This window comes from Bos indicus, chromosome 12, assembly GCF_029378745.1.
Source record: "Bos indicus isolate NIAB-ARS_2022 breed Sahiwal x Tharparkar chromosome 12, NIAB-ARS_B.indTharparkar_mat_pri_1.0, whole genome shotgun sequence".
Taxonomy (NCBI): domain Eukaryota; kingdom Metazoa; phylum Chordata; class Mammalia; order Artiodactyla; family Bovidae; genus Bos; species Bos indicus.
The window spans coordinates 33,641,021-33,660,055 of record NC_091771.1 but is presented as its reverse complement, the minus strand read 5'-3'; the positions used below and the strand labels follow the sequence as shown (position 1 = coordinate 33,660,055).

At 46.0% G+C, this 19,035-nt stretch overlaps 1 protein-coding gene across 2 annotated transcripts in view; it reads left to right on the top strand.

Moving 5' to 3' along the window:
* The window catches only part of LOC109567044 (phospholipid-transporting ATPase IB), a 495,212-nt gene that overhangs the window by 45,666 nt on the left and 430,511 nt on the right, over positions 1-19,035 (top strand). The gene's annotated exons all lie outside the window — the stretch shown is intronic.

The window sequence follows — 19,035 nt, the reverse complement described above, 5'->3', positions numbered from 1 at the left end:
CCTCCCACCCCCCGACGCCATCCCACCCCTCTAGATTGTCACAGAGCACCGGGTTGAGCTTCCTGTGTTATCCAGCAACTTCCCACTAGCTATCGGTTTTACACATGGAAGTGTATGGAGATCAGTGCTTCTCTCCCAATTTGTCCCACCCTCTCCTTCCCGCTCTGTGTCCACAAGTCTGTTCCCTGTGTCTGCATCTCTGTTCATGCCCTGCAAACAGATTCATCAGTACCACTTTCTAGATCCACATATATGCATTAATAAATGACATTTGTATTTCTCTTTCTGACTTCACTCTGTATAGCAGACTCAGGGTTCATCCACCTCACTAGAACTGACTCATATCTGTTCCTTTTTATGGCTGACTAATATTCCATTGTATATTTGTGCCACATCTTTTTTATCCTTTCATCTGTTGATGGATATCTAGGTTGCTTCAGTGTCCTGGCTACTGTAAACAGTGCTGCAGTGAACATTGGGGTACAGGTGTCTTTTTGAATTATGGTTTTCTCAGAGCATATGCCTAGTAGTGAGATTGCTGGGTCATATGGTGGATTTATTACTAGTTTTGGAAAGAAATGGCTGAGGCACTATTTTCCCAGTTACGGATATCCATGGGCTTCCCAGATAGCTCAGTGGTAAAGACTTAACCTGCCAAAGATTCAATCTGCCATAGACTCAACCTGCCAATGCAGGAGACATCTCCCCAATGTGGTTTTCAATCTTTGGGTTGGGAAGATGCCCTGGAAAAGGAAATGGCAACCCACTCCTGTATTCTTTCCTGGAGAAATCCCATGGACAGAGGAGCCTGGTGGGCTACAGTCCATGGGGTTACAAAGAGTTGCATATGACCTAGCACACACATGGATGTCTGATTAGTTGTAAATAACAGAGAGAGAAAAGAGGAATGATTCGCACCACCTTGATGCTGCCTGAACTTTTTTAAAACTCTGTTTCTGCTTAATGTTAAAAGAGAATATGTTCTGTTTGCCACAGCAAAGGGGGATAATAATTTGAGAGCAGGTAGATTAACTTGGACTTCAAACCTTTGTCCTCTCTCTGCTTATACTCTTGAGCATAACTTCCCTGGTTTGCCCCCTCACCTTTCCTTTGTGAGCTTTCAATTATAAGCTTTTTTCTTTTTTAAAAATTGAAGTATAATTGACCTACAGCATTGCTAGTTTCAGAGGCATGACATAGTGATTCGATTTTTCTGCGCATCTGAAAATGCTCATCATGATAAATCTAGTCACTGACTGTGGCTGCACAAAGCTATTGCAGTATTATTGACTCTCTTCTCCGGGCTGTACACTTCATCCCCGAGAATCATGCTGGAAGTTTGTAGCTTTTAATCTCTCCTACATATTTCCCTGCTCCCTCCACCTTCCTCCCCTCTGGCAACCTCATGGTTGTTCTCTGTACATATAACTGTTTCTGTTTTGTTATGTTTGTTCATTTGCTTTTTTCGATTCCACCTATAAATGAAATCACATATATTTGTCTTTCTCTTGTTTTATTTTTATTCAGTTTGACATACTTCCTGATTTTCCTTTTCATTTCTTCATTTGCCCTACAGTTGAGAAGTGTGTTTTAATTTTCAAATATTTGGAAATTTTCAAAGAGCTTCTCATTATTGATTTCTAATTGTGGTCAGAGAACATGTTTTGTATAATTTCAGCCCTTTTAAAGGAGTTGAGACTTTATAGTATAAATGTGGTTTACCTTGTTGAATGGTCCGCCATATGCTTCTGTTGGGTGGAGTGTTCTGGAAGTGCCAGCTGTGTCAAGTTGCCTTATAATGATATTCAGATTGCTGCGTGGTTGCTTGTTTCACTATTGACTTCTCTTTCTCCTTGATGTATCAACTGCTGAGACATATTCAAGCCTCCAAGTATACTTGTGGCTTTGGCTGTTTCTACATATAAGTCTGTTAGTTTTCGTTCATGTAGGTTTGAATAGAGGTGTAAATATTTAGTGTTAAGTCTTCTTGGTGAGTTGAGTCCTTTGTCTTTCTGAGAGATGCCTTTTACCCCAGTAAAATTGCTGTAAAATCTCCTTTTGCCTGGTGCTGTTGTAACCATGCGTTCCGGGAAACAAACTCCCTCAGAAGGACAATGCAGATAGTGGAGTGCAGTTCATTACACCGGCGGGGCCAAGGCAGAGTCTCCTCTTAGCCAAGGACCCCGACCAGTTTTTGTGAAAACCTTATATATCCCAATGACTTTCTTGGTGGCTCAGACAGTAAAGTGTCTGCCTACAATGCGGGAGACCTGAGTTCGATTCCTGGGTTGGGAAGATGCTCTGGAAAAGGAAATGGCACCCCACTCCAGTACTCTTGCTTGGAAAATCCCACAGACAGAGGAGTGTGGTAGGCTATAGTTCACGGGGTCGCAAAGAGTCGGATACGACTGAACGACTTCACTTTCACTTCACTATATAGGTACCTAAACCCACCCCCCCAAATTCCCTGAAAGGAGTCTGAACAAAGGAAAAAGAAAGATAAAGTTAACCCGTGATTCATATGCCTTAAGCCTAGGTAGTTAACAGTGGACAATTATCAATAGGTTTGTGGTCATACCCCAATAAGCACAATAGAATGTATGACTATTCGGTTACACAGATAATTAGGGTATTCTTTTAGGTGATGGAGAGCCCTGGGGCTCTTCCTTCCGGGGGCCTGGTTTTCCAGTTGGTATATTGTTTCCATAGATATTGGGCATATAGCTCAAAGTCCACAGTCTTGCCCAAGATGGAATCCTGCTTTCAAGATAGAGCCCGTTCTGTTTCCTCCTTCAGTGCTGTTAAACTCCAGCCTCCTTTTGTTATCCTCCTTGGCATCTCTTTTCATTTATCCTATCTGTTTTATATTTAAAATGGATTTCTTATAGATTGACTATAGTTTGATCTTTTTAATTCAGTATGAAAGTTGAATAGAGTACTTGGACTATTTATAATTAACATAGTTATCAATGTGGTTGGGTTTAAATTGTCTTTGTTTTTTATTTGTCCAATCCCTTTTTTGTTCCTTACTTTCCTCTTTTATCACTTAAAAAATATTAATTGTGTATTTTAGATATTTTTTGATGGTTGTCCCAGGATTTCCTATATACATCTTTTCATTTGTCACTTATTCTGAAAGAGATGGGAATACCAGACCATCTGATCTGCCTCTTGAGAAATTTGTATGCAGGTCAGGAAGCAACAGTTAGAACTGGACATGGAACAACAGACTGGTTCCAAATAGGAAAAGGAGTACGTCAAGGCTGTATATTGTCACCCTGCTTATTTAACTTCTATGCAGAGTACATCATGAGAAACGCTGGCCTGGAAGAAACACAAGCTGGAATCAAGATTGCCGGGAGAAATATCAATAACTTCAGATATGCAGATGATACCACCCTTATGGCAGAAAGTGTAGAGGAACTAAAAAGCCTCTTGATGAAAGTGAAAGAGGAGAGTGAAAAAGTTGGCTTAAAGCTCAACATTCAGAAAATGAAGATCATGGCATCTGGTCCCATCACTTCATGGGAAATAGATGGGGAAACAGTGGAAACAGTGTCAGACTTTATTTTGGGGGGCTCCAAAATCACTGCAGATGGTGACTGCAGCCATGAAATTAAAAGACGCTTACTCCTTGGAAGGAAAGTTATGACCAACCTAGATAGCATATTGAAAAGCAGAGATATTACTTTGCCAACAAAGGTTCGTCTAGTCAAGGCTATGGTTTTTCCTGTGGTCATGTATGGATGTGAGAGTTGGACTGTGAAGAAGGCTGAGCACTGAAGAATTGATGCTTTTGAACTGTGGTGTTGGAGAAGACTCTTGAGAGTCCCTTGGACTGCAAGGAGATCCAACCAGTCCATTCTGAAGGAGATCAGCCCTGGGATTTCTTTGGAAGGAATGATGCTAAAGCTGAAACTCCAATACTTTGGCCACCTGATGTGAAGAGTTGACTCATTGGAAAAGACCCTGATGCTGGGAGGGATTGAGGGCAGGAGGAGAAGGGGACGACAGAGGATGAGATGGCTGGATGGCATCACCGACTCAATGGACGTGAGTCTGGGTGAACTCTGGGAGTTGGTGATGGACAGGGAGGCCTGGCGTGCTGCAATTCATGGGGTCGCAAAGAGTCAGACGCAACTGAGCGACTGAACTGAACTGAACCATCAAATAACAAAGTATTTTATGTGTAATGTAAGAACCTTAATATGGTATCTTTTATTTACTCCCCTTCTATCCTTTGCACTATTCAGTTTGTTGTTGTGAAGGAGGAAACAAAACAGGCTCTATCTGAAAAGCAGGACTCCATCTTGGGCCGGTCTGTGGACTTTGAGCTATGTGCCCAGTATCTGTGGAAACGACATACCAACTGGAAAATCAGGCCCCTGGAAGGAAGAGCCCCAGGGCTGTCCATCGCCTAAAAGAATACCCTAATTATCTGTGTAACTGAGTAGTCATGCATTCTATTATGCTTACTGGGGATGACCACAGGCCTATTGATAATTGTCCACTGTTAACTACGAGCTGTGATTCATGGGGTCGAAAAGAGTCGGACATGACTGAGCGACTGAACTGAACTGAACTGAACTGAACTACCTAGGCTTAACGCATATGAATCACAGGTTAACTTTGATTGTATCTTTCTTTTTTCCTTTGTTCAGACTCGTTTCAGGGAGTTTGGGGAGGTGGGTTTGGGTACCTACACTTAGGGTATATAAGGTTTTCACAAAACTGGTCGGGGTCCTTGGCTAAGAGGAGACTTAGGCCACTTGGGCCCACTGGTGTAATGAACTGCACTCCACTATCTGCATTGTCCTTCGGAGGGAATTTGTTTCCCGGAACCCATGGCTGCAGCAGTTGTTTAGTCGCTCAGTCAAGTCCGACTCTGCGACCCCGTGGACTACACAGCACGCCAGTTTTCTCTGTCCTTCACCATCTCCCGGAGCTTGCTCAAACTAATGTCCATCGAGTTAATATGCCATCCAACCATCTTGTCCTCTGTTGTCCCCTTCTCCTTCTGCTCAACGTTTCCCAGCATCAGGGGCTTTTCTAGTTAAGTTGGCTCTTCTCATCAGGTGGCCAAAGTATTGGAGCTTCAGCATCAGTCCTTCTAATGAATATTCAGGATTGATTTCCTTTAGGAAATTAGTTTAGTTCCAAGTATAATTTGCACAACACACTTTTATATTATCTATTAAAAATTTGTACAGAAATGTCCCACTTACCTAATGTATTTCCAGTTTTAGGCATCCCTTTGTGTGTGTGTGTGTGTGTGTGTGTCTGTGTGTGATCTAAGTTTCTATCTATATTCTTTTCCTTCAGCCTAAAAATCTTCCTGTAACTTTTCTTATAGTTCATAAATTCTGTTGCCTTTTGCTTTTCTTAAAAAACGAAGTCTTGAGTTCTTCATTTTTGAAAGACATTATTACTTGGTATAGAATTCTAAGTTAAACTCTTTGAAGATATTTTTCCATTTTCTTTTAGACTTGCATAGTTTCTGGTGAGAAGTTTGAGATATTTCTTTGTTCTTCAATTTGTACTATGTTTTCTCTGGCTTATGGTAAGATGTATTTATTCTAGGCTTTGTCATCTGAATGTTGTCTGGCTTCTTTTATACTAAAAGGGGAAAGGGTAAAGTCTTGTTTCTGGGTCAGTCTCAGAGTGAACGGATGTGTTAATTTCTTCCTCCCTGCAGCCCTTCACAGGATGTTTCCTGCAAGCTAAACAAAGGTATTGTAGCTAACTGCTCAATACAGGGAGGCAGGGTTCCCAGAGATGGGCCATTGTGTGCAATTTAAACTTATAGGCAACACCCCTGTAGTGATTAACTTGTAATAGCATACCAAGGTTCTTCCTTATTGCCTCAATACGCATTGTAAGACACTTACAATGGGTATCGCTATAATGGAATAGTCTTTGGTCTTTGGGTAATTCATGACTGTGCTTACCAGTCCTCTAGCCAGGAGGTTTATACCAGGAGATTCAGGTAATGACAGGGTTTGTTTTTTATTTTTTCTGTGATGCATTGTGTCACCATGATACAAATTTGAGGGCCACCTTAAACCTGGGAAATATTTTCCAGGATGAACTATGACTCCACTGTAGGAAAAGAGTTTGTCAGGTCAGATAGTGCAATATACAAGTGAACCGCTTTTGTGTGCAAGGGAAATATGGGACTTAGTTTAGAGTTGTAAGGTACAGGAGCAATATGGTCGGAAGGACTAGTAGACATCCCCTTGTCATCTGAAACTCGCCCTTGGATGGGGGAGAGGAATTCCTGTCTGGAATATAAAGTAAGTAAACAAGAGAGATTCTTGGGAGAAATGAGTCTTGACACAAAGAGAGTGATGCATGTGTTGAGGAATTCTACGCTATGCTATGCTAAGTCACTTCAGTCGTGTCTGACTCTGTGTGACCCCAGAGATGGCAGCACACCAGGCTCCCCCGTCCCTGGGATTCTCCAGGCAAGAACACTGGAGTGGGTTGCCATTTCCTTTTCCAATGCATGAAAGTGAAAAGAGAAAGTGAAGTCCCTCAGTCGTGTCCGACTCCCAGCGACCCCATGGACTGCAGCCCACCAGGCTCCTCCACCCATGGGATTTTCCAGGCAAGTGTACTGGAGTGGGGTGCCGTTGCCTTCTCCATGAGGAATTCTGGTAGCTGGTATTTAGACACTTAAGTGTTCTTATGGTGCTGTGCTTAGTCACTCAGTTGTGTCTGACTTTGTCAGGTCAGATCAGGCCCACCAGGCTCCTCTGTTCATGGGATTCTGAACATTCAGTATTCATGCAAGAACACTGGAGTGGGTTGCCATTTCCTTCTCCTCTTATGGTGTTGGAACTCTTTTATTTGACAATTACAGACATAGGGGTTCATGGAATCATTAATAAAAAAGCCCTGTGCTTGTAAAATTTGTCTTTGTTAACTCTAACACCTGTAGGGAGGGCCTATCAGTGTTTGGGGTCAGGGAGATTAAGAGATTTGTTATGAGGCCTGGAGGTAGGATTATGACGTTGGGTTAGACAGACTTGAGTTCCTTGTAACATCTGGTGTCTGGCTGTGATGAGATCATTGCATTAATAGTGTCGGCTCAGGTGGGAAGCTTTCCACAGGCTTCAGCAGCTTTGTATTTACGGTGAGGCTGCAATTTCACCCTTAGGGAGTGGGCGCTTGACAGCTGTCACCCGTAGCAACAGGATAGGAGAGAACTGAATTGGGAACCATGTTACCCTGGCTCAGACGGTAAAGAACCTGCCTGCAATGCAGAAGATCTGGGTCTGATCCCTGAGTCGGGAAGGTCCCCTGGAGAAGGGAATGGCTATTCACTCCAGTATTCTTGCCTGGAGAATTCCATGGACAGAGGAGCCTGGTGCACTATAGTCCTTGGGGTCCAAAGAGTCAGACTTGACTGAGTGACTAAGACTTTCACTTTTCAACACTTGAACTAGAGTGAGGCACTGCTGATGATGAGCTGTGCATTTCAGGTGGTTACATCTTATGTATCCCTCAAGGAACTCTTTTGGAGGGATTGGCTTTAGTAATTTTTATCTTGCTATAAAACATAATTGAACTTGCCTGGTGGCTCAGAGGGTAAAGAATCTGCCTGTAATGCAGGAGACCTGGGTTCAATCCCTGGGTTAGGAAGATCCCCTGGAGAAGGGAATGGCCACTCCAGTATTCTTGCCTGGAGAATTCCATGGACAGAGGAGCCTGGTGGGCTACAGTCCATGGGTTCACAAAGAGTCAGTCACAACTGAGTGACTTTCACATAAAACATAATTAAGTTTAGAGCACTGACTTTTGACTGTGAAACTATTAATATAATTTTGTTTCAAAACTGTCTTAAAGTTATTCTTAGAGGATGATGGTAAAATTCAAAACAGAATGCAAATTTGTCTTTCAAATTGAAAGTTCCTTAGGGGCTTCCCAGGTGGCTCAGTGGGTAAAGAATCTGCCTGCAATGCAGGAAACATAGGAGACGCAATTTCCATCCCTGGGTTGGGAAGATCCCTCCTGGAGGAGGGAATGGCAACCCACTCCAGTATTCTTGCCAGGAGAATTCCGGGGACAGAGGAGTCTGGTGGGCTACAGTCCATGGGGTTGCACAGATTTGGACACGACTTAGCGACTGAGAATGCATGAATAGGCCAAGATGCCGGCATGTTTCCACGATAGGCATTGATATGAAACACGCATTCCTGTTGACAAGTGTGACTCACCCAGGTGTGAGCAGGGGAAGGTGTGCTGGGCCCTCTGTGTCTGCTGCCCCCTGTCTGTGGCCTCACCTGGGGTTGGAACCGATTTCTTGGTGGCCAGTGCCTGCGTGACACCAGGGTGGAATATGTGTGTGTATAGACCAAGCACTGACAGGAGACTTGGATGAGATGGGGGAGGGGCGCAGGTGTGTGTAAGAGGTGCCTTGCTTCCCCTCTGCAGGTGGGTCTGAGAGGAGCTGCTTCCGAGGAGGAGGTTTGAAGGATGGGGAGAGTTATCAGAGTGAACAAAGACCTAGGAGCTGCGTGTGTCGAACTGCAGAGAAAAAATTCAACCTGTAGGCATTGAGCTAGTTGCAGAGTTTTACTTCAGTGTGTGTATGTGTGTGTGCGTGCGCACACTCAGTCGTGTCCAACTCTTTGTGACCCCTTAGACTGTAGCCCGCCAGGTTCCTCTGTCATTGGGATTCTCCAGGCAAGAATGCTGGAGTGGGTTGCCATTTCCTCCTCCAGGGGATCCTCCTGACCCAGGGATTGAACCTGCGTCTCCTGTGTCTCCTGCACTGGCAGGCGGGTTCTTTACCACTGTGCCACCTGGGAGTTACTCTTTACCCCATTTTCTGTTTCCTCCCAGGTTGAGTATGCTTACCCTGTGATTGTTACAGGGATCGTAAGGGTTAACATAGATAAAATGCTTAGACAAGGCTCGACAGAAGATAGAGCTGCTTCTTATCATAACCTCATATCTATGCCCTCGTGACCTGACGGAGACAACAGACGTGGCTACACCGAGTTGGCAGAGGGGCTCGAGCTCCAGATGTCTGGGTCTCCTTGGCGCTGCACTGCCTTTTTAACAATTTCCCATATTTGAGACTTTCTCACTTCTCCGTCTGAGAAGAAACGTGATACACAAAATGTCACATCAGTAGGAAAGTCGTGAGGAGCCATCACACTGGGGAAGACTTATCTTTCGTACGTGATGAGCTGGCCATGAAGATGGACGAGCTGGCCTCCGTGTTGGTTTCTTCGACTCTGTGCATCATTTTTGAGGTTACGTTAAGACTGTGGATGAAAAGTACAGTGTTAGCTTTGCTTGTCACCACGGGTCACGAGACCCTAACAGGCTGATTTGCATGTGACACTGGGTGGTGGCTGATGCACACGCATGTGCCATTCTCTTGAACGTGGCATCTGACTTGTAGGCATTCAGAGCACTGACGGCCTGGGAAGATGAGAAATTCCAGGAGAAACCTCATGGTGCTGTACCTCCTACCTTTTAGGAAGAGTGGGGACAGAGAAGCATGGATTTTGGTTATGAGGAGTCTTTGTAGGTCGGTTTCTCACCCTCTTGTCATATTTACAACAGATGTTGGGAGTCTTGACTCAGCATTTTCTAGCTTGAAGAAGAGATGCCTCAGTAGGTTTTTAAAGGGTTGTTTGGAATCCAGAAGGATGGTGTCAGGGCCGGGCACTCAGAAGCTCACCTCTGTGTTTGATCTTCTTGGGATAGAAAGGAGAGGATTTGGGAGAGAGGAAACATTGCACAAGAGACATCTGAATTTTTTTCCTCTGGGAAAGGTTTCCCGAGTTGGGGAGCTGAGGTGTGGGCGACACATGAGGGTAAAACTGAGAGCTGTTAGGTTTCGTTTTCTAGAATTGCCTGCCTGACAGTCGATGAGGTCTGGGATCTGACTAGAAAGCCTCTGGCCGACCAGGGGCTGGTCCTGCACGGCTGCAGGTGAATGGCTGATGTGGGCAGCCTGGATTCAGACAGTGGCAGGAGTGGCCGTTTTGGCAGAGGGAGCCCAGGTGAGGGGCAGCCTCCTGGGGACATGAATGCTCCCTGATGGAGCCAAGCCAGACTTGTCACCAGCTGTAGCCACAGATCCCAGCAGGGGCCCGGGATATCACCCTATAGACCAGTGAAGACAGAAGGCACCCAAGGATCTGGGCTCTTCCCACGCCCACGCCCTGCCCCCTCCCCCCCACTCCCATGCCATCTGAAGGTGAGAGGAGGAGGGTGAAATTCTGGCAGCCAGAACATCTTTCTTCAAGACAGTTAACACCACTTACATGAATTTTTAAAATTATAAAATTGGACTAAGTTCCAAACAGAACCGGATATTGCCTTTTCTCCCCCAGGTCCCTTTTGGGTGGTACCTTAGGGTCCAGTTTGCAACTCCTTGAATTCAATCTACATTTTTCTCTGTCCACTTAATACAGGATTGTTGTGGCCACATTCTCTTTGTTCGTTGGACACATTTATTGAGCGCCTTCTGTGTCCCTTCACTGGGGACATGGAGGCGACTGACATGAGCAGGGCCCCTGCTCGTGGAGCTTACAGCTAATGCTGGAAGTCGGAGGATGAGCAAACCAATTTCCTAGGTGCAGTGAAGGGAAGGACGCAGCATCAGGGAAGAACCAAGCTTGCGGTGAAGACGGTGGTCGTCAGGGGCTGTGATGGGAGGGTGTCAGCAAAGCCAAGCCTAGAGGAGCAGACCGGGTGGGAGGAAAGGCAGGGGACAGTGCCCTGGGGGACACAGCTGAGGAGGGGAGAAGGCTGCTTTGAGGGGAGGGGAGCTCCAAGACCAAGGGAGAGATGGGTCACCAGGGTGCTGGAGAATATGTGCAGCGAGCCTGTGTGCCTTGGGTCAAGGTCTTGTGAATCTCAAAACACTTGTGTGTGTGTGTGTGTCTCGAATGTTTAGTTGCTCAGTCATGTCCAGCTCGTAGCGACTCCTTGGACTGTAGCCCGCCAGGCTCCTCTCCTCTGGGACTCTCCAGGCAAGAATACCGGAGTAAGTAGGCATTTCCTCCTCCAGGGGATCTTCCCCATCCAGAGATCAAACCTCCATCTCCTGCACTGGCAGGCAGATTCTCTACCACTTAGCCATCAGGGGAGCCTGAAACACCTAGAATAGGCAAACTACAAGTTCAAACTGGCCCTCTCCGAGGATTAACTGAGCAGAGACTGTGTTCACGCATGTTGAATCGGTGGTGGGGTTTAAAGTCTGTCTGCAATTCCAGACCAGTTTTGAGGCCCCAGGAGTGATGGAGAATGTCCATGCCAGCAAAAGGGGGGACTTGCTTCAGAAAACTCACTGGGCTTGTATTTTAAGTCTCAATCAATCCAGTCCATGTTGAAAAAAAACCTCTGAATTGAATATTTGAAGCATAGTTTTTCTTCGTTTTTAGTTATTAAATGTATTTCCTTAAAAGTATAGTTTTTTTTCACTTTTACTTAACCACTTTATTATAGTCTTTGTTGTTATTTTTAAACTTTATATTTTTAATTATGTATTGGGGTATTGCTGAGTCACAAGGTTGTAATAGTTTCCGGTGGACAGCAAAGCAACTCAGCCATATAAATACATATATCCCTTTTCCCTCCCATCCAGGCTGCCACATAACATTGAACAGAATTCCATGAAAAGCATACTTGTTTTAATTTACATGACGGATTTTAATGTGTCTGTCTCCCTGGGTAGCTCAGACAGTAAAGAATCTGCCTGCAGAGCAGGAGACCTGGGTTCGATCCCTGAGTCAGGAAGATCCCCTGGAGGAAGGCATGGCAACCCACTCCTGTATTCTCACCTGGAGAATCCCATGGAGAGAGGAGCCTGGTAGGCTATACAGCCCATGGGGTCACAAAGAATTGGACACGGCTGAGCAGCTAAGCACACAAGGTATAAAACGGGCTTCAAGAAACAGCCCAGTCTGTGTAGCTGTGCTTACTGGACGCTAGGCTTTGGGTGACCGTGGCTCACCTTTCACCCACCAGCTGGAGCCGGTCAGGCTGTGAATTAAGCATCACTGGCTTGTGTCTCTGCTCGTGTGATACCATTCCTGGAAGGCTCTGCACTCTGTCTGCACAACCAGATCATAGCCATTCTTAGTAGCTGAGTGCAAACTCTTCCTTAATGAATTGTTCTGGTTTTTTGGCCCGCATGAGCCTGGCAGTCACGTTTGTCTTCTGAATTCCCAGGTTATTGGTTCTTTCTGTTGCCTCTGTTAAATCTAAGTCTCTGCCTAAGGCTGTGTGCCTTTCCTTTTCCTACCACCTGGCAACACGCCTCTGTCTGGGAGATGCCCCATGACTCTGGGTGAAATGGTGGCCCACAAACCTCTTAAATCGTAAATAGTCCATGGCTCATACTTTCCTCCCCATCTTTTCTTTCCCTGAAAAGAGAAACTAATAGGCATTTGCAGCCATGAGAGACCCTGACCTGTTGGTGTATTTCCTCTGAAATCTTGGGTGGAAGTGGATCACAGATGCTGTGTTTGGGGAGATGTGGTTTGCACAAGATGGGGTCTAGAAAAGACCTCTGAAGTGTGTCTGTCAAGGTGAGAAGGGGCACATTTTCCATTTGTGCAGTGTTTTCATTATGTTGATTTTATTAGGAGAGCTAACAGCCCCAGTGCCTCCTTGCCTACCAGACTGCTCCGTGTCTGTCTTGAAGGTTTAGAAACATCTTTGTTAATGTGGGTAGATGCTGGAGTTGAACTTGAAACTCCTTGGGAAGAAGAGTGTGTATGTGTGTGTGTGTGTTTGTGTGCATGCACACATTCATATACCTCGTACTGCATAGCTCTGTGATGACTGCAGTCTTTTCTTGGAAATCTTTCTGGAGGCAAAACCCCCATCTTTACATATTTTACAGGTACATAAAAATTAGGAAAATGACATAACCAACTTAAAAATTTTTTTTAAATATTTTAATAGATACAAAAATAGCAGAATGTTTTATTGAAATGTAGTTGATTTACAGTGTTGTATTAATTTATGTTCTACAAAGTGTTTCAGTTATATAAACATATATTTTCATATTCTTTTCCATTATGGTTTATCACAGATATTGATATCCTGTGTTGTACATTAAGGGCTTCCCTTGTGGCTCACCTGGTAAAGCATCCCCCTGCAATGTGGGAGACCTGGGTTTGACCCCTGGGTTGGGAAGATCCCCTGGAGAAGGGAAAGGCTACCCACTCCAGTATTCTGGCCTGGAGAATTCCATGCAGAGTCAGACACGACTGAGCAAGGACCTTGTTTATCCAGCCAACTTTTAACTCATGCAGCCAAAGCCCAAGCACCTGTGTTGCCAGGAACTTGATGTCCTGTCTTTTTGATAAAGGAGAAATTTAATCTAACTTTCCTTGAGATGGGGGTTGGGATATAGTCAGTTTAACTGTGAAAGGACTTGGTTTATATGAGTCAGCAAAATCTGGTCTGAAGAGGGGCTAGAATGGTTCATGCATTTTTTAGACTTTGTTGTTTAAAAAAAGGGACTGAGGCCACATGTAGCCCCTTTTGCAGAAGTTTGCCAGCCCTTGATTTGTGTATTGTTTCGTGGCTGAAGAAACCAGGGCTCAGGGGTGCTGAGCCCATGGGGCAGGCAGGCCCAGTGGAAGGAGAATTGGGTCCAAGTGTCTGCAGGTCTGGCTTTTAACCGTGCTTTCATTGGACCTGCCTAATACATTTCTGTGATTGGTGAAGTTTCCCTTTTGACTCTGTCATCCTAGAATTCAGAGTGGTGTCTGCAATGAGATTCAAACACTAACTGCCAGGAGTTGGTCAAGCTGTACAGGTTAGGGACACAATTCTTTATGTCTGTCCTCAGTCAGACAGCTGCAAGGTCTGGGGTTCCTAGAGCACCTGCACTTATGAGAAACGGCTACAAATTCAGGGTTCCCATTGACCTTGTGGTTTCAATAATAAACTAGAACAACTCAGAGCACTCAGGAAAGAGTGTTACTGGTTGTTCAGTCATTAAGTCGAGTTCAACTCTTTGTGATCCCATGGACTGCAGCATGCCAGGCTTCCCTGTCCTTCACTATCTCTTGGCTGCTAAGTCTGCTAAGTCGCTCCAGTCGTGTCTGACTCTGTGAGACCCCAGAGACGGCAGCCCACCAGACTCCCCCATCCCTGGGATTCTCCAGGCAAGAACACTGGAGTGGGTTGCCATTTCCTTCTCCAATGCATGAAAGTGAAAAGTGAAAGTGAAGTCGCTCAGTTGTGTCCGACTCCTAGCGACCCCATGGACTGCAGCCTACCAGGCTCCTCCGTCCATGGGATTTTCCAGGCAAGTATACTGGAGTGGGGTGCCATTGCCTTCTCTGCACTATCTCTTGGAGTTTGCTTAAATTCATGTCCATTGAGTCGGTGATGCCATCCAACCATCTCATTCTCTGTCACCCCCTTCTCCTTTTGTCTTCAATCTTTCCCAGCATTAGGGTCTTTTCCAATGAGTCAGCTCTTTGCTGACCTATATACAGGAGTCCCATAAAAATATGGGAGACCCAGGTGACCAAAGTATTGGAGCTTCGGCTTCAGCATCAGTCCTTCCAATGAGTATTCAGGGTTGACTTCCTTTAGGATTGACTGGTTTGATCTCCTTATGATTATAGTTTTATCAGACAGGGTACACATCAGGACTAGCCTAAAGAGACAGGGTGAGGCTTGGGAGGTTCCCTGTGGGAAGCTTTCTCCAGACACATCGCCTGAGCTTTGGTGTTTGTAGTTTTATTGGGGTTTCATGAAGAAAGAAACTGGAATTCTCCAGACAAGAATACTGGAGTGGGTTGCCATTTCCTTCTTCAGGGGCTCCTCCAGACCTAGAGATTGAACCCAGGTCTCCTGCACTGCAGGGAGATTCTTTACCACTGAGCCAGGGAACCCTATTCATTACACAGGTATTTTTAATTGGCCACATGACTGAACTTTCATTAGAGATAACTTTCTACCTGAGAAACTGCCCTGCATAACAGGGTGCAGGGCAACTTTTGTTTTCCAAACATGTCCTCTGCCTCCCGTGAAAGGTCTTCCTTCGTATCCTGACACCCTCCTGCCCCCTTAGCTCAGGATGTTACATAAGCTGCAATTTCCTGGCTGCTTTTGGGGCCTCATATTTTTATGGGACTCCTGTACATAGGTCTCCAGCCCTCATGTCTCCCCCCTGCACTCCCATTCAGGAGGTCAGGTTGATGTCAACTGGCTCAATCCCCAGCCCTCCAATCACACGGTGTCCCTGGCAGGTCAGCCCCCATCCTAAGACTTTCCAGGGTCCACAGGAGTCACCCCATTGGCATAAACTCAGGTGTGCTCAGAAGGTTCCAACATGAACAACAGATACTCCTATCACTTGGGAGATTCCAGGGGGCCAGAGGCTCTCACCTGGGAAGCCAGGACTAAGACCAGTTGAATTCTTCAGTCTGTGACAGTGGCCTAGGCTTGACACTTCCCACGGAGCTGGGGGCAGTGCTGCCAAAAGGCTTATCACTTTAATAGGCTTCTGACTTAGGAAGGCAAGAGTTTTTCCCAAGTTTTCCTTCTGTGTGATAGTAAAACTTTGCACATGAAAAGGCAGAAAAATGTTCCTTCTGTCCTTGGAGGTTCTCCAGTTGATCTAATAATCAAATTGACATAAGACAGATTAACAGAAAAACAAATCATCTCCCTGGGTCCCACGTCAAAGTTCCCAGGAGACAGACTCTTACTGGGTCAACTCGGACCACATAACCGCGTAGCGCTTTGTGTATCCAGTTGATAGGAGGACAGGGGTAGAGCCGTGAACTAGAGAGAGCCCCTGCCCTCATGGCCTTGGCAGTCCACTGTCCAGTCTGGCTTCCTTTGGGCTCATTTGAGTCTGTTCTTTCCTTTTACTTTGGCTTCTTTCTCAGTAGATGTTTCCTGAGTTCCTGCTGACACCAGGCTTATGTACATGGGGGAGTTGTAAACATACACTTTGATTTTATATGGTGGTATTTTCCTAGCGCATTAACTCAGAATTCATCTCATGAGTCTGAATTTGAAACCTTGGTCATAATGTGCTTTGCTATATATGGTACAGCATTCTCCTTAGGCAAGACATTTTCAACAAATCATGTTAGTTATTTTCAAAATATTAATGTCTTTCTCCAAAGCAGGATTGGGTCACGATGCAGCCCCTGAGCTAGAAGGTTATCTGAGTCCTGGAGGTGGGATGAGAAGGTAGGGATAGTATTTCTACTTAAAATTCCAGATTTGGCCCCGTGGTTGTATAGAAAGGTGAGCTGGCCTGATAGATGACACGTACTTGGGAAATCATTCACTTCATGTTGTTTCCACCAATTGTGTCAGTAATTTTTCACCCGAATATTTATGATCCAACATTGAAATACTTATTAGGGAAAACATGTTTCCATTCTTATTTCTATCAGGGATTTTTTTTTTTTTTTTTTTTGCCTCAGTCTTCTCTTCACACCTCAGTTATCCAATATTTCTTCTTCTTTCTGGTCCACACATTTTGTCCAAAAGAAGTCACGCAGAATTTTCTTTTGAGATGTTTCTCATGTCCATTGTTTTCCCCTTCTCCATGTAATAGATGCTTTTATCATTTTTCTTCTAGATGGTTGGGCTTCCCCAGTAGCTCAGCTGGTAAAGAATCTGCCCACAATACAGGAGACCCTGGTTCAATTCCTGCATCGGGAAGATCTGCTGGAGAAGGGACAGGCTACCCACTCCAGTATTCTTGGGCTTCCCTGGTGGCTCAGCTGGTAAAGCATCTGCCTGCAATGCGGGAGACCTGGGTTTGATCCCTGGGTTGGGAAGATCCCCTGGAGAAGGGAAAGGCTACCCACTCCAGTATTCTGGCCTGGAGAATTCCACGGACTGTGTAGTCCAGGGAGTCACAAAGAGTCGGACACGACTGAGCGCCTTTCACTTTCACTCGTAGATGGTGGAGTTCATTTTCTGCCTCGTCTCTTCCTGTGCTTGTCTTGTGAGTCACTGCTGGGTACGCTTGTCTCCTGCTTAGAAACCTTCTGTGGTTCATCTGACCTTCAGAATGAAGTTCAGATTTCTTCCCCTGTCGTTAAAATCATCCACAGTCTGGCCACTGACTATTTTTCTGAGTTTCCTTTCTACTATTTCCCAGTTTGAACGCTCAGCACTGGTTTTTATCATTCTCAGTTGCCCCCCCAATGTGCTCTGTCTACGGGGCCTCTGTCTGAGGTCTTCTTGTCCACACCCAGATTGTCCTCCTTTTTCCTACTATAAACCTGAACCAGAGGTTAAGGCTCTGAGACCTGCCCTCACACTGTTCTGACCAGCTCTCCACCCTTGGCACAAAGTGGCCGCTGACCTCTGACCCCGCTGGCACCTTCAGGTCCCCTCTTAGTCACTTGGTCCTAGTCACTGGTAACCAGGGTTATGCTGGTTAACACTTTTGAGAGCAGGAGCCAGCTTTTTTGTTTTTGTGTTCTCTCCTGCATCTCACCATGGATTTTCAACCATGGCTACCCATTCATATCACTTTAAGAAGCTTTAAAAACAAGAGGCACAATTGGTGTGGGTTGGACCCAGGAACTGGCTAATTGTGAGAGCTTTCTTGGTGATCATGTGCAGCCAGAGTTGAAAGCTAATGAATGAAGACCACCTGGAGCTGAGCTGCTCTGCCCACAGTAGGGTGTGGGGTTTGTGCCCTTGATGCCCATCACCGTGTCCCTGCCTGGAGAATTGAAAGTGACCCTTTACATGACTTACTCAACCAGCAAATACAAGTGCCCATTATGTATCAGGCACTGTTCTGGGTGCCAGGTCCCTGTACTGGACAAAACACACCTCTGCTGCCCTGGAGCTTCTGCTCTTGGCCTTGGGGAGACAGACCATAAATAAATAATGTCAGGTAATGATGATACCGGCTGTGGAAGAGAACAAAGTGGGGTGAGTGGGCAGAGAGGAAAGCAGCACTTTTGTATAGGCTGGTTTCAAAAATATCCTGTGTCGGCCTTAACTCAGCAAAAGATTTAAAACCAGCCTCCTCCGAGGTCCACCCGGTCTTGAAGGTCCTGCTGCTCTCTGCTGCCCCCTGTGGACAAGCAGGCGGCAGAGCAGAGGGACGCCAGAGAATGAGGGCTAGAGGGGGTGATCTGAGAATGGGGGGTCCTACACCCAGCTTGTGACTAGGGACCTGGTTGTGAGCACGTCCCATGACAGCATGTCAACTCTCAATAGCCAGTGAGAGTTACACGGGGGTGTCCCCATCTTAGGATGCAGATCATAACAGGATTCTAATCACTTAAAAAGGTGATAAATTTACATGGCTCAAACTGTCTACTTCAAAACGTTTCTGAGCATGAAGTGGCCGTGTCTGGAGTGGATACCTGTTACCTAAGTTCTGCGACACCTGTTTCCTTTATAGGTGGGACATGCGGCAGGTACTTGAGCAGATGGGATTTAAGGAAATGGAGAGAGGCCTCCGTCACCTGCAGGGCACTTATTTTTCTGTGAGCCTGGACTTCAGGGCCTCCTCCCTGAAGTCTCAAGCTGGGTTGCCCTGTCTAGGGAGGGAGCCTGCCATGTGGTTGCAGGTGTGTGTGTGTGTTTGCCGGAGCGTGGTGAGCCCGGGGAAGTGGTTTCAGTAATGGTTATGTCATCATTCCCCTTGCTGACCCCTCCTCAAGTGAAGGTGAGTGGGGAGTTTTAGCCCAAGAGAGGGTCAGCTGTATGGCTGAAATCGCCTCCTAAGGAGACAGACGGGCTTGGGTCTTAACCACAGAGACTCGGGATGCAGGCTCGGGGTGCAGGCTTGCATGTACCCGTGAGCTGGGATGGGCAGTGCTCTGCGGTCTGGTGGCCAGGGGCATCTGCTGGTCTGTGCAGGCTAAGCCGGGGAGTAGGGGGCGGGCAGGGCTCTACATCGAGGTTTGGGAATTTCATCTTGGAGCACCGAGGTGTCTTCCTCAGCCCCTTCTCCTGGGGCCGAGTGCAGGGCACACCCCCTTGCAGTCCTCTCGCGCTTCCCAAGCACAAAGGAGCCAGAAAGCCTAGCTCCAGAATTCGGTC